At 44.7% G+C, this 14967-nt stretch overlaps 1 protein-coding gene across 3 annotated transcripts in view; it reads right to left on the bottom strand.

Moving 5' to 3' along the window:
- Positions 1 to 9: 9 nt before the first annotated feature.
- Positions 10 to 14967, bottom strand: part of sano (CABIT domain-containing protein serrano) — a 101600-nt gene continuing 86642 nt past the window's right edge. For all 3 annotated transcript variants that reach the window (XM_034321222.2, XM_034321221.2, XM_034321223.2), the window contains one exon: positions 10 to 1048. The gene's annotated coding sequence lies outside the window, so the exon portion shown is untranslated. The remainder of the gene's footprint in view (positions 1049 to 14967) is intronic.

Genomic DNA, 14967 nt, shown 5'->3' with positions numbered 1-14967 from the left:
CACAAGGAAATTAAAAAAAAAAAAAAAATGAATGATAAAACAAAGACCTTAGCATTTATGTCGATAGAAGACGGTCCGATAATGGAATATTTATGTAACTTAACAGTAACTTAATTAGTCTTAAAAAGTAAACAGTAAAGTGTAAAAGGTATGACTTAAGTACAACCACAAGAAGTTGGTCATTATTATGGCATTCGTAAATCCTTAACTACGCTTCCTATTAGATTAACTAACAGCGCGTTTCAGCGTGAATCCCTCTTTCTCTTTGCCAATCAACCGTGTGCCTAACGATTCCGCAATTTCTGCTTCACGAGAAGCGCTATCAAAATTATTACCTGGTCATTCTCCTCCTGAATAACAGTCTCGTGATCCAATAAAATCATATGTTTTCATAGACGCTTTTATTAGACCATTCCACTTTCCCTCGTTCGTTCCTCTTTCATCTGAGAACGATTTATCCCCATCGTCGAATTATTCATTCCAACTCAATCTGGGAAACTCAGACTCGATGTCGTTCAAGAAGGTCGCTCAGATTTTGGTAGGACGACTAAATTGTCCTTGGATTTCTATCAAAAGAACTCGCTGCAATTTTACATTAAATTACTATCAATCTTGTTTCTTCAAATTCCAATTTAAAAAAAAAAAAAAAAAGCTGTTGAAGATTTGCACCATTGCCGCAGAGTCCTTTCCGACTGGAATTTAAAAAATGCAACTTTATTATGAAAATGTAAACAGAAAAAGATAGTCGAGCTTTTCTTTTGCAAAAGTTATCTTCAAGGATTCCCAGTTCCTTTTGCTTCGAAATATTGATGAAGCATCGCGATCGTGATTCCTTTCTTCTACTCGGCGCGTATTCGCGGTATCAAAGGTTCGAAATGGCGATGAATCTAGTTTCAGGGACAAATGGTGGGTTCGTCGACGGATCGTAGATCCGTCTGTCGTTGCTTGAGCTCTGGCTAGGGGTTTTTGATTAATCGAAGACATCGGAGATCCATGACGCCCCATCCGGACCGCTCTTCGCCTTCTTCTGCCCTTCGTCGGTTCGAATCTGAAATGAAATCAATCGATCAATTAGCATGGAGATAAATAACGATCGATCTCTACTGTATTCTTATCTTTTTTTCGAATCATCGAAATCACGTGGCAATTCATGAAAAGGACCATGTTGGAAGGAAGGATCGAACCCTGCTGCCAAGTGCAGCACCGATAATCGACCCTCGGAGCGTACCAATAATTTGACGTAATTTAATAAACGCGACCCTGGCGTTCGCGTACGTGCGCCGGGTCGCGCGACTATCATTACCGATAGTTTGATCGTATCTGGCCAATGCGTAATGACGATGCACCTAGTCACTGGTTGCACGCTAGTGCTCGATCATCGGTCATGCAAATTGCCGATGCAGAACGCAGCCTGGCAACCCTTCTCTGATATCGACACTAGCCTTCCTTTACCCGGCAAACAATACTCTTGCTGCGGGATACGTCTCTGAATTGTTGTAATTCGTAAGAGAAACATAAACAAGTTACATACGGTAACTTCGTGAATCATCGATGTCGATTTTATCCCTTTTAGAAAATAGGAAAACGAATCGTATCGGTTGAAAAAACGAGCCTGATCGATCCTTTCATAAAGTAGCCTCGTCCCGGGGGAAAAAAAAGGAACAGGACAAAGGACAAGGGACTCAAGGACGTCTATGGGTAATTGAACGAATCCATAAATCTTAAGCTGATTATCGACACGGCCAGACACGCCTCTTCTTTACAATGTTGTCGTTTCGCGTATTTGCAAATTATTTATCACTCGACGGTACGTGGCAATTACTCGCGGACCATGACTAGCTATTTCATTCCGAAGATAATCGTGCGAAATTCGTGGCCATGAATTTCGCCTGGCTATTAATAATCGCGAAAAGATCATTAATTTTCTCCCTGGTCCGCGCGATCGACAACGTTGTTTCTTCGATTGAAAGAAGATCCAGATAATGCATTGGAATATTGTTGCACCGACGTTCGGTGTTGCTAAGAGGAAAGATGATTTTTCTACATTTTTCTTCTTTTTTTCAAGAGGAGAGCTATTCGTTTGCGACAAAAGGGGAACGCGTTTTCGTCGAGAGTGAAAAGGGGCTATCATTTCGTAGCTTCTTAGCCGGTTCTTTCAGTCGGCAAGAAGGTCGTGGTGTTCGTGTGAATGACACGACACGAGCCGGCGCACATGTTCCAACCATACGTTCGAACAAAAACCCTTCTGGCGGTGTTCTGCCGTGCGTACTCGCACAATGGGCGTGCGTGCATTTATTTTTCCGAGACGGTATTGCCGGCAGACTCGCGTCGTTCCCGTCTCGCCACGACGAAAAGTCAGCCCTTTGTTCGAGCAAGCTGCTAAATTGCCAACTACCATAGAGACCGTGTCCATTCACAATAATAATTTACTCATTTCTTTGCGCCATGAACAGATACCCCTTGTGCACGTTCAAGCATTCTACGGTGGTATGCATAAGAGGGTGTACGGTTTGCATTAATTACTATCGACTGGGTCAGGATGTAATTAAAATACGAGACAAGTGAAATAGTGATAAATTACAGCTCTCGAGGTAAGACACCTAATTCAATTCATTATTTATCAGATGAAGTAGCGAAGATTTATCTGAATTTAAAACAATTATATACACACTGCTGTTCACGAGTGTTGTGATATTTTTAACCTCTTTTGGATTATTTACAATTTTTCTTGTAATTTGAATTTGAAGAGTATTCTTTGCTCGGTGCACGTGTACTTTTCGTGAGAGGTTGCTGCGGCGAGGCAAGCATCCGTGTGCAGAGGTCGACGACCCGGACCCCTTCGCCGGGCCAGGATTCGCCAAGGGGGCCCAAGCCGGGCCAAACTTTCGGTAATGAACCCATTGTTATACCTGCCACCGTTTATCATGCCGACAGTCAGCCAACGAAGCTTCCACCGATGCTGAACCGAAGTCTCCTCGTTACATTCGAACTTATTCAATTAAAAAATTACCTTTGTTTCATTTTTAACAGAAAAGAAAAATATTCTAAATTTAGAGCAATTTTTAATTACGCCTTCGAACGGCGTAATCATTGAAGCATACTTCAAATGAACTTCCGGAAGAGAACGACGCGACGGTCGCAGAAAGGAAAGTCAGCGATCCGCGAACGTATTCGTCGGAAACGAGGGAATCGTTTTAGTTGTCTGTTTCCGTTTCAACGGCTGTCACGAGCCACTTTCACGGGGCAAGTCCTTTATTGGCAGTTAAAGGTGGTCGCGTGGCCGCAAAAGCCACCGTGTCGCAATCGCGGCTGCCGTAAAAATAACGCTCTCATCGCTATTGTCCCCGCGCTGAAATGCCCTTACGTTCGCGTATGAATATGACTACGATGATACCCGCAACAGCGTGGGTCGCTTTGTTCCTCCTCGTCGCATCTGCCATTTTTGCTTCTATCCGCCTTTTTTACCCCCGCGATACTTGGCGTAGGACTCGCGACGATTCGTGCCCTTATCGAAAAGGCTGACTCTCTCTCCTTTCATTGTATCTTAATTGTTTCCTTCTAACGTCTTCATCGTACAATAAGAAGATCCCTGTTGCGCAATACTATTGTTAGCGAGAGAAGGGAAATTATGGTGCTTTTTCAGAAAATTGAATTGTTTCCTCGAGTAAATAAAAGAAATAAAATACCATCTTTTCTACCTTTTTTTTTTTTCTGAAATTGTTCATTTTCCTAGCATTGTCCTTTGCAAATGGCATTTGTTCGCGGCTAGCAACGCTTCAGGAACGTTTCGCGGTTCAACGACCGATCGTTTGCGAAGCCCTTCAAGCCTGGCAGCCAGTCGGACGTCATATCTTTGCCACGATCGTCCCGAAGGAAACAACTTCGCTTTGGGATTCGCTTTGCTCTCTGCGCGAATCCATAAGCTTTCACGTTTCCTCTTCCTTTTCTCAACTAACACTGTCCCCCTACATCTTCCTCTCTTCACCAATAACGCTGAAACCGTGGATACTTTGCGCCGTTGGTCCTCGTAAAGATGGGTCTTAACATAATATTACCTGTGTAAACTGGCGTGAACTAGCGTAAACGAGCGTGAAGCGAGTACCAGACCAAAGTGCTCCTCCTCTGTCCGCTCGTCGATTCGCGACCTCCCTTTTTTTTTCCCCTCTCGTCGTTTTCGCGAATTGTCGCGCGTGCCGCCTTAAATTAGACTTTCGTTCCCTCGGTTGCGAACCGATGCCTGGGAAACGAGGATAATTCGCTATTGTTTAATTTAAGATGCTTCGTTGGAGACTTGGGAAGATTGAAGGCAATTAACGGGTTCCTTTTAGGTAATTTTCAGGTAGTTGAGCAATTTCAATTAAAAATGAATAAGCGAAGGATGGAATATTAAGTTGGTATTTAAATTTTTCTTTAAGTGAAGTTAAAATTATTTGCAAATGGAAAATAAAGTAAAGAGAACGGTCGGCACTTAACCGTCCGTTTCGTGCAACGAACCAACTCGTGGCCACGGCCTTGTTTCCCGATCAGAGGTCATACAGGAAGTCCTTTTGCAGAGTTCATACCCATAAGTTACCTCCACGGCCTTTGTCGCGCTCTCATGTACCGTTCTTCACCATGTTATACTACTCGGGCATACTAATACGTGGATCTTAGTTAAATCTCAGCTTAACCTAGCGTGCCGCCGTTTATCCGGAATGAAATTCGTGGGAAAAGCATAGCCTGGAGAAGAAATCGTCTTTACTAACCCTTCGTTCCTTCTTCGATTAACAACAACCGTGTTTGGTATGATTGAAACTCGACGAGCTCGAAAGGACTAGATTTATAATAAAATTCGAAATTTAATTTCAATTTACAATTCGAAAGTTTAAAATGAAGAAAGTAAGAAATCTAAAATGTCCACGATTCCTTCGAAGGCGAAGTCGAAGTAACAAGAGCATCGAATGAAAGGACAAGGGAAATCCATTGCGGAATGAGTGGGATAACGGTACATTAAACGACGATGTAAAATTTCAAAGGAACATTCGAATGCAGATCCCTAGGTTGTCGAAGGGGGAAAACGTAACAACAAATGGCACGGAACGAAATCTAGAAAGCCAACTGCACGGCACGTGCACGTAGGCGAGCAGTCAGCCAGGTATCTCGGTGCATGCGTCTCCTCCTTCGGTGCATGCTGCACACAAAGCGCATTGTTGCAATCGGCCGACCCAGATCGCGCGAGCAAGCGAGTCATGTCGTCGAGCTGAAGAAGTTCTGCGAGCTGAATTTTTCCTCGAGTTTCGAATATCATGCGAGACACGTAATCTATTTCATTTCAAATATCCAGAGGAACGTTTGATAAAATTTCTTTAAATTACAGAAATTATTCTTCATTTTTTCATTTAGAAGAGTTTAATTTTATTTCTGAGGAGGCAACGTTAGAATAGGTGAACGTTAGCATAGCTAAATCGTCACGTATCGATTGCGCAGCCTCGATTGCGCGACTCGCGCGAGCAATTTTCGCGCGTACCCCGCGTTATAGTAATTATTATCGAAGCAGATCGCGCGGCTCTATCGATCGGTATTAATTGGCCGCGTACTTTCACTCGGCGACCTTTATAATCGGCGCTAAGGCAATAGACACCCTGGCCACGATTTATCATTATCACCCGAGAAAACTTAATTGCAGCCACCACTACGTGACCCTCTAATTGAATTAGACGTTCTTTTACTCTAATTACCAGATTCTTATCCTTACCCCTGGTCAGTTTTATCCCGAACAAAAAATTACAAGAATTACTCGAGTAATCATGAAGGAAGAAGAAAAAGAATAAAGAATCTTCCATCGATTACTCGTACAAACAATTCGATTTACTATTTGCTCTGGATGGAACACGGATTCGAGAGCGATACACGTAATTGATAGTTCGTTTCTTGAATCAATGGCCTCGCACGGTTTATTTTCTCCGCGATGCGAAGCAAATCGTGCAAGTACCAGAAGAGACCCACAGGATTTGCATTGGTGGGCATGCGATACGCTCGAGTATTTGCAAATATAATTACACCGCTTCCTTCGTGCCGATCGAGCTTTTCTCTACCGAGTCTCGGTCACTTCGACCGCGGATGCGATTATTACGGTGATTCCCTAATCGGTGCAATTAACGGTGCCGTTCAAGGATTCTACTCTATATAGAACTTTCCTACCGAAACGATCCTTTATACTTGCAATTCTAATTTTAGCATTTGCACACGATTATTAGAACAAGGCAAGAAAAGAATACTGTTTTTTTCGGTATCAATTATTATTCTTCTTCTAAAGTGTGCAATTGATTATTTTACATGAATGTCCATGTAAGTACTTGTCGCCAGCATTGATTGTGAAACACCGTGTACACACGTTATTCGAGTTTCTACGTTCGCCAGAGCAGCGAAGGTCGCAGTTAATCGAGCAACAGATACATAGTCACTTCGGTTACAGCGAGAAAAGCAACGGGTGCAATAATTGCGGCCCTTCGTTTCCGTTTCACCGACGTACAGCTCCGCTCGCGGACCGTTTAACCGCGTTTACCTCCGCGGCTCGAAGCTCTTCTTCCCTCAGCGATCCTTTCGACGAATAAAAAATCGAGCTGGAAGGAAGATACTTAGGCGATCAATGTAATCGCAAAACGGTCGATTTTCCTGCGGCTGGAAAACGATGCTCGAAGTGGAACGAATCGAAAGTGGAAACTCGAGCCCGCGTGGCGTGTCGAACCGATGGAAGAGGAAGTTCTCGAGGAACGAAGAGAACGGCAAGTTAAAAGAGAAAGAAGAGGAGACGAGGGAAATAGCACCGTTATCGACACTCGTTTCTTTGTTCGACCACGGGAAAAATACTTGTCCCGATACTGTTAACAGATGGATGATGAATGATCTTTCGAAGTTTAGCAAATTCATGCTAATTAATATTATTAATTTAGATACGACAGATGCGCGACGGTCTCAATTGAACGTGACAACCACCGTTGATAATTCTTACATTTCCATTTGAAATTGCACTTTGAAATGTGATTAAAAGTCGCAATATAGATTGTTCTCGAGGCCGGAAAATCGATCACCGTTACGACGTAAAACGGTCGAGGGGCGAGCCACGAGGCTGAATCGGCTCGTTCACCGATCCGACATTCGTACGTGAGAGAGGATAACGATAACGGGAGTGCAACGCCTGGGAAAACGATCCGCGTGTTCGTTCGTCTTCCGTGAGATGTGGAACCCGGTCTGTGCGACCGTGTAATACACAATGTTACTTATTTACCGAGTCTCGAGTCGCTGACGACGCCGATTTGTCCTGCTCGCGCATTCGTCCGAGACAAAGGAGTACAATTTCAGTAGTACGAGTCAACGATACATCCTAAGTTTCTGAAATTCCTTGAAATCTCATTTAACTTTACCGAATTACAAAATGAATGTCGATGACTCTTATTAATCGTTTGATAAAATTCTTATTTCAAAATCTTTTCCCTTGTTTGAAGACGTTTGAAAGATCGTACAAGTATAATTATCAGGGAGAAGCTATAGATGCGGCTCGATTTCGAGGAGGCGAACGTGTTCCGCTTGCAATTAACCGCGCGTGACGCGGCTCGTATCTCCGCGTACCGAGCGCGTTGCTAATGTTCCGTTCGATTTTTCTGCACACGGAAAATAGTTTACGAGAGTCTGGCGCGCCGGTATCGGAGGCACGTTCGAGCGAATCGCGTTGCCGTAAATGCAGCTCACTCGCTGGATTCGCTCTCACGCGGCGCGGTTACTCGCCTGGAAAATTATCCAGTAACCCAGTGACACTGTGAGAAGCTCGCGAAACCTTTCGTCAATCGAGCAGACATCGTGTACACGGCAACATAATATCGATCTCCTTTCTCGATCGATTCTCAAGCCGATAAACGTACACAGGGTGAGCCGCGAGAAATGTATCTCGGTTATTTATCGAACATAAATCGGGGTCATGATTTAGCACGGTACCGTTGCTCGGCGATTAAATGAAAAGCATCGGACAAGAAATTACATCAGCGAGTACGTTACACGCGTTCGTGTGCGCACGGTTCAATTAACGCCGATAAAGTTTCAATCCTGAATGGAATGCCGCTAAGCAGTACAGCCTCCTGTCGCGATTGCTGGTCTGGAAAATTTTCCAGTAACCCAGTGACACGGTGCACGAGACCTTCGTCTGGTTGTTCCCATCCGCCTAACACCCGCTCGTGAACGATACGATCTCAAGGGTATTAAGTTAATCGACCAGCGTGGCCGACGACACGCGTAGAATGTCCATTTTTATCCGCTTCCTCTTCCCTGAAATCTAACGAGAAACAACACCCGTCGCCGTACGTGTAATTGGAAAAATGGTATTTAGAAGAACGGGTTAAATTACCTTTGAACTGTAATTACACAAAGATAGATAAAAAGTATTCAGATTAGAATCTAGAATGTTGAAGCGGTCGAAGAATTTCTTGGCGTAGTCGCGTGTACGCTCGCGTCAGGATCACGTGAATCGTGTATCGCCGATGCTAAAAGGTGAAAGAAAACGAGAAAGATAGAGAGAAGGAGGAGGAGGAGAGGAGAGGAGAGTAGACTCGTCGATATATTAGTTATGCCCGAGGCGAGGTGAGACGATGAAGAGGAGGTTGAACGCGAACTCTCCACTGCCAAGGCGGTGCAAGGCGTGGTCTGTCCCTTTACTTTGCCTTTGCTTTGCCAGCATCGACGTTAAACGGTCACAGGGTGTTCGTTTACCAACGATTTTCCTACTTTACTACCTTTCAAACTCCTTTTCTCTCATTACTTTCCCTGTTTTCAGATATTCAAACTGGTTCCTGTCAGTCGAACTGGTTATTCATTCCTTCGCATCATTTATTTCTAGACAACTTTCTTTAAGCCTCGTTTAACTTAGTTTTAATTATCCTTGATGTTTCAAATTATACCTACGATTAATTATTCCTACGACATCCTACGAATTTGTTAAGACTTTTGAAGGAAGGTATATGAAAGAAACACCCAGTATAGGAGTAGGTTCGACTGGTTCACCTCCGCGACTGGCAACAACTAACGAGCAGCTGTCGGTAAGGGTCCCGGCGACAATAACCCGTGCATTTTATATGCTCCTCGGTCGAGGCTGGCCGCATCGATGCATCGATCTTGTCGGAATTTTTCTCGCGGACAGCACCGATAACAGGCGACTACGAGTCTAGTCGATCCTCGTTAACGCTATCGATATTCACCACATCTTCTAATAGTCGATATCTTAGTCCTTCCTTATCCTTATCAATTTCAACGGTGAAAATTACCACCGTCCCTTTTGCGACGAAGAAATTGATTCTATTTTCAAATAGAAGTACGCAGATCGGAAGGTTCAAGGGTAAGCGTTAAACTTCGATAGGCCGGCTGAACGGATTGCATAATCGGTCGAATTACGCCATGAATTCACCGGGTTTCACGGTGTGGTTGGCAGCGACGACCTCGCGGCGACCTTCTTCCCTTCTTCGGCAATGGTTCACGCGAGAACAATCGAGGCGAATTTCAACGGGCGGTTAGACGCGGCTGCCGCTGAAGAAAGAACGCGTTATCTCGAATCGACGATCGCTTCGAGCTTCGACCGGATGTCGGGCCTTCAAGGTTTCGGCGCTGACTTTGACCGTGACGGCTACCTCGCTGCTTTCTGTAACTTTCTGCTCTCTTGCCACGCTAATTTCTTCTTCATTTTTTTTTTTCATAAAATAATGGATCACTTTAGAGGATCACATAATGAATTGTCGTGTATTGTTAGGTTAATAAAAGTTTCACGAAAATAACTACATAGACACCGCGAAGAAATTCCAAAGCAGAAAGAAAGAAGCTTCTGTTTTTGCGGCCAATAACACGAATCCGCAGGGACGGAAGCGAACGTCTGAATAATTCATGATCGTATCTCTGAAGGGTGTGACGAAAGAGGCAGAAGGGCGTAAATGATTTCCAGCCAGTGAACCGCGGATTCCGCGGGTACCGGCAACAAGCATCAATAAAATTCAAATATCGTGTTGGTTCGACACGAAGCGTTTCCTCTCGAGCGTGTAGCGTCGGTAGCCTTCCCATTTGCGTCGACCTTCGTCCAGTAAATTCCTCTAGAAGAATTTAAAACAAGCCAGAATCTAACCTTTCGTAATATTTAACGAAATAGAACGTAGATTTTGAAATTGTATAAATATTCAGAAGATACGGAGATTAATTTTCGAAAGAAGTAGCATGTCGGAACGAAGATCCAGAGAAGAAAGGTGCTGCTGGTAAAATCAATTTCCAGGAGGAAACAAATACCACGGTGAGAATGAACGTTCCATAGAACCTCTCTCCATAGAGCCGTCGACGGTTCTAAGCCGCTTCGATAGTTATCGTCGGCCAGGAAGAAGCGCAAGTGGTCCGTTATGAGCGGATATTACGTTCGAAGACGCCTCTGGCATCGATTAACCGATTAGAATATCGATTAATATCGGCATCGCGACGTTATCCAGGAGTCGATCAGCCGCAGCTGGACCCTCCTATGGGAGGCCATAAGAAAAGGAACGCAACCAGCCTGAACGCAACACGGTAGGAAGAAGCGTAACGCCATTATTGTATGCTAAACAATATGTGCCATAGAAGAGAAAAAAAAAAATGGAAAAGAATCAACGATTCACGGTCGAAGGAAAGGAAAGCTCGTCGACGGAACGTGTACACATTTCTTCGTTCCTTCTTCCCTTCGGTTTGAAGATCTTGAAACTTCCCGATGGATGTGCTACGATACGTAAGGGGGAGTTTGAAAAGAGCAGGAAGAACATGGGTGTGGGACGGCAATGAACCATTGTGGGATACCGAAGATCGATAAGTACGGTAAGTGGTAATGGATTCTTCATGCTACACTATCGCTGATGAAATGCTGCAGCGTAGTTAGTGGTTTTAACGGTGTTCAAATATGAACAGAAGGATTAGGATGCTTCAAAGAGGTGTTCGATACCTTCAAAATTTTAGAAGGAGGATAAAAGCTGCGGGTTCTCTATTTAACACCTTGGAAATTTTATTACAGACTCGTTGCAACATTGCCAGCACACTAATAGCACTCCATTACCCCGTATTTTTGTTAATTTCTCTTCAATGCAGCCCTTAATACCCTAATAGCATTACTTCGTAATGCAGCTGCATTATTACGAGGTAGAGCTTGAATCCCCTCGATGCTAATGTACTCTCTTTAAACGCTCGAACTTCCTTTTTTTCTTCGACTCGATGTTTCCCGGACAAACGATTGAAAAAAAAAAGTCAATTTCCCATAAGGAAGCGTGGCGAGGAGAGGAGGTACACTGGTCTCGGGGATGTAAGCAGAAGGAAGCGTTTAAATTAATTGGACGAGGTGGTGGAAACACGAAGAAATATTGCTGCTTTTTGCGATCACGGGGGAGGAGGGTGGTTATCGGCGATCGACGGACGAAAGAAAAGAAATATCGTGCCTACAGGAAATTAAGAAGGACGCGTGTAAGCGTAGATTAAATGAAAAAGAAACTGGTTCAGCCGGGTGAAAGAGGAAACATAAACGGTCGGATAAGAATTAACCGAACAAAAAATGAAACTGGGATTCAATTCGTTTCCATTGCTTCGAGGATTCCCTTTATAGAAATAATTTGAATAGAGAGTGTTTGAATTCAATGTCGCATTGTACAGCGGAAAACAGGTCTGTTCGCTCGAATCCTTTTTATTAGATCGTTGCAAATGGCGAAAAGTCTGATGAGATGATTTGAAGAGAAGCGAACCGCATAGTGAAAGTAAACCCAAACGACTAACACAGCGTCTAAAAGTAGACAGAGAACGTGGTGTTCAATTTAAATCATTGAGCTGGAAACCTAACGATGATAATTACGATATGAAAATTTCTCCATTGAAAGCGAACGATAGAAATCGAAGGAATTAATGATCCCGAATACGACTGTCTATGTCGTCTCTTTAATTTGAAAGGTTAAATCGACGTCTAACAAGATGAATGGATCTTTCTGTTCTAACTCCTTTGAAACCTTCGAAACTCTTCGAGTACGAATGCTTCACCTTTGATCTTAATTGAAAATGGATTATCAGTTACCATCTATTCGACTGGATTTTAATTAATCTTGCGAGGGAACTGAATTCTAGCTTTGCTTGAAACTAGTGGAGGAGACTTTAGAAGCGCTTTCACTTAAACGCGGGAATCCGCTGTGGCTATGTTAGGTGGACACGTGGCTTGATGAACGCGCTGATCGCGATTCTCGACCACGCCTCGGAAGCTTTCCTCTTGGCAGGCAGTGATAGATCCAAGAATCGCAGAACCGGAGAACCGGTGCTTCGGATACGACCCCTTTAACTTGGTTTCACGTTGCTCCTCTTAAAGATGCTCCAGATAATTTCACTTCAGACAGTTTCCATCCAAACGCGAGCGGAATTACTAGCGGAGGACGTTTTCCTTCGAGCGGAAAAAGATAGAGAAAGCTTATTTGAAGCGGTCGAGGATGTGGTAGAAGCTGTTGGTCGAGCTGCCGGGCGAAGCTGACGAACCTAGGTCTTCGACCCTGCGGGCGCCACGAAGGAGTACGGGCTATGGCGTACAGCCACTTTGCCACGACACAGCCATAAACATCTCTGAATGGAGACCACCCACCGGCCTGCACACTTCTCGGAACTGCACTCGCGCATTTCACAAGAACACACCGAAGGCATCGATTTTGCACTCGAAAAACCTTGGCCAACCGTCATTCCCCGCGTCGAATAAGCGCGCGCCATCTTGGAAGAAAGAACTTTCATGCTCCGTTCATTTCTTCTATCGGCGATAGTCGAAGAATACGAAGGATTTTTCAATTTTTCTTCTCCAAGAAAAGCGTATTATGAAATTCTTCTGAAACGTGACCAACGTGATGTTCCTCGCAGTTCACCGCAACAGCTGACGCAAAAAACATTCCGCTTTTCTCTTTTTTCTATCCCCCATCCCTTTTATTCAAGCATTTCCTTTTCTTTCCCACCTTCTTCCATTCTTCTCCTTTTCCATCCGCGAGCACAAAGGAACTACTTTGCGTTCTCCACTTTTCCACGACGTTTCTTTTCCGCAGGAAACAGTCCGTACGATAATGAATCGTGCGGCAAGAAGAAAACGACGAAGGAGGAACTCTGGGAGGAACGCAACCCGCCAGCAGGAAGAAGCAGGAAAAAAGAGAAAGGAACCAGAGGAAAGGAAACAATGTACGGGATAGGGTAAAGGGGGAAATAGCAGTGCACTGCAAACACCGGCCAGTTTGATTTCACGGTTAGTCGTAAAACACCGGGCTCGACCGATTCCGCGGAGTTGCTCGGTTATGCAGGTGCTTTCGAGCTCGCTGAAGGTGTTCGACCGCGGATTTTATACGCGGCTATGCGAGCACGATGAAAAACCGCTCGATGTGGATCACCTCTGCTCTCGATAGACGCTTCGGTGAGACGGGAAAGAAGGCGAGAGTACGAGCAGATCGGATCGTAAAGCACACGATCGGCTTCGACGGTTACGACGATGCAGCGAGATGCTTTACCGAGAACGGCTCGTCAACGAAACGTTCGAAAATTTATTTCTCAAGAAACGAAGGTCTTTTGTTATTTTAATAAAATTTTCTAAATTAGATCTTTTAGCAAATTGCTGTTTGAAAATGCGTGTCTTCTCGCAAGTGAAATCAATGATGATCACGATCGCGACGCGATTAGAAGCGAACGAACCCGTGAAACGGCGTAATCTAGGCAACGAGTATTGCATAACAGGAGATATACGAGCATCATGTGTGTTACGCGATGACCAAGGTGGTTTTCAGCTGGCGAATGTTGCAAGTCCGGTTAGGTGGCCGCCGGTGCAAGGTACAAGGTAGATTCGTAACGGAACTCGCGCGAGTGCACAATTTCAGCGTTGCCGGATTATAAATTCTCTTCGAGACCATAATCCACAATGTATACACTCTGTCCCCGTGGCGGGACTGTAAATTTATTATTTGTTACCTGTCCTACCGTGATTGGTGCACAGGGGATCCGCGAAACTACCTTATTCTCTTCGATTTTTATCAATCAATTATTGCACCTTCCACGAACGGTGACATTAATTGAATTTATACGCGACCCGTGTCGTGCAATTTAACCGTTTGATGCCGGCAACGGAGCTTACTCGCCCGTACGCGCCGCGACAGCTTCGCAAGATGAAGTTTGGGATAGATTTTTATCCTGCTCCTCCTGAGACATCCATCAGTAATTTGATATTAAACACCCTGAACATGAGTTTTCTTCGAGATTTTCAATACCGAACACTGTGGTCTGCGGTAAAGATACTTGGAGTATCCTCTCGACCGAGCGATATCTTAAGACGTCAAGCTCAATGAACGATAAGAAAATTTTAGGTAGCTCCGAGGAATCTTCCACAACCCAAACGTGTTGAATTACAACCTGGCTACATCGTGACAGCGACTATACACCACCCTTTGCAACCTAATCCTCGCATCCTCGACTTCTCACATGACTTGACCAGAAAAGTAACCAAGCAACAAGGTAAAACCGCATCGACCTTGAAGACAAGCAAGATCTTTAACCCCTCGGCATACGCTCGAACCTCCCACACGAGTTGGTTCTTCTTCACCGAAGAAAAGTACTTTCCGATCCCTCGAACTTAATCTCCCTTTCACCGGTCGCCCATCCAGGCATCCGAGGAACCACGGAACCATGATAGCAGCCTGGCAAACGCGTTGCACGCCGAACGGAGAACACGGGCCCTCGAGAGTAATGCGCGGCAGTGCATAGTAGTAATAATAAAGTGGTAGTGGTTGGCACGTCACGGTCCAACAGGCCGATCAACCGGCCGTGCTGCGAGCCGGCTACTGGTCTCCGCCCACGCACAAATATGCACGTACACACGGTACCAAGACGCCGACCGGCGAACACCGTGCTCGCAGATGCCTGGACCAAGCAGATGAGTCGAAGGACGCTCCGCGCGTA

This window comes from Osmia lignaria, chromosome 12, assembly GCF_051020975.1.
Source record: "Osmia lignaria lignaria isolate PbOS001 chromosome 12, iyOsmLign1, whole genome shotgun sequence".
NCBI lineage: Eukaryota > Metazoa > Arthropoda > Insecta > Hymenoptera > Megachilidae > Osmia > Osmia lignaria.
The sequence above is the reverse complement of the archived record's forward strand: the minus strand, read 5'-3'. Positions and strand labels throughout refer to the sequence as shown.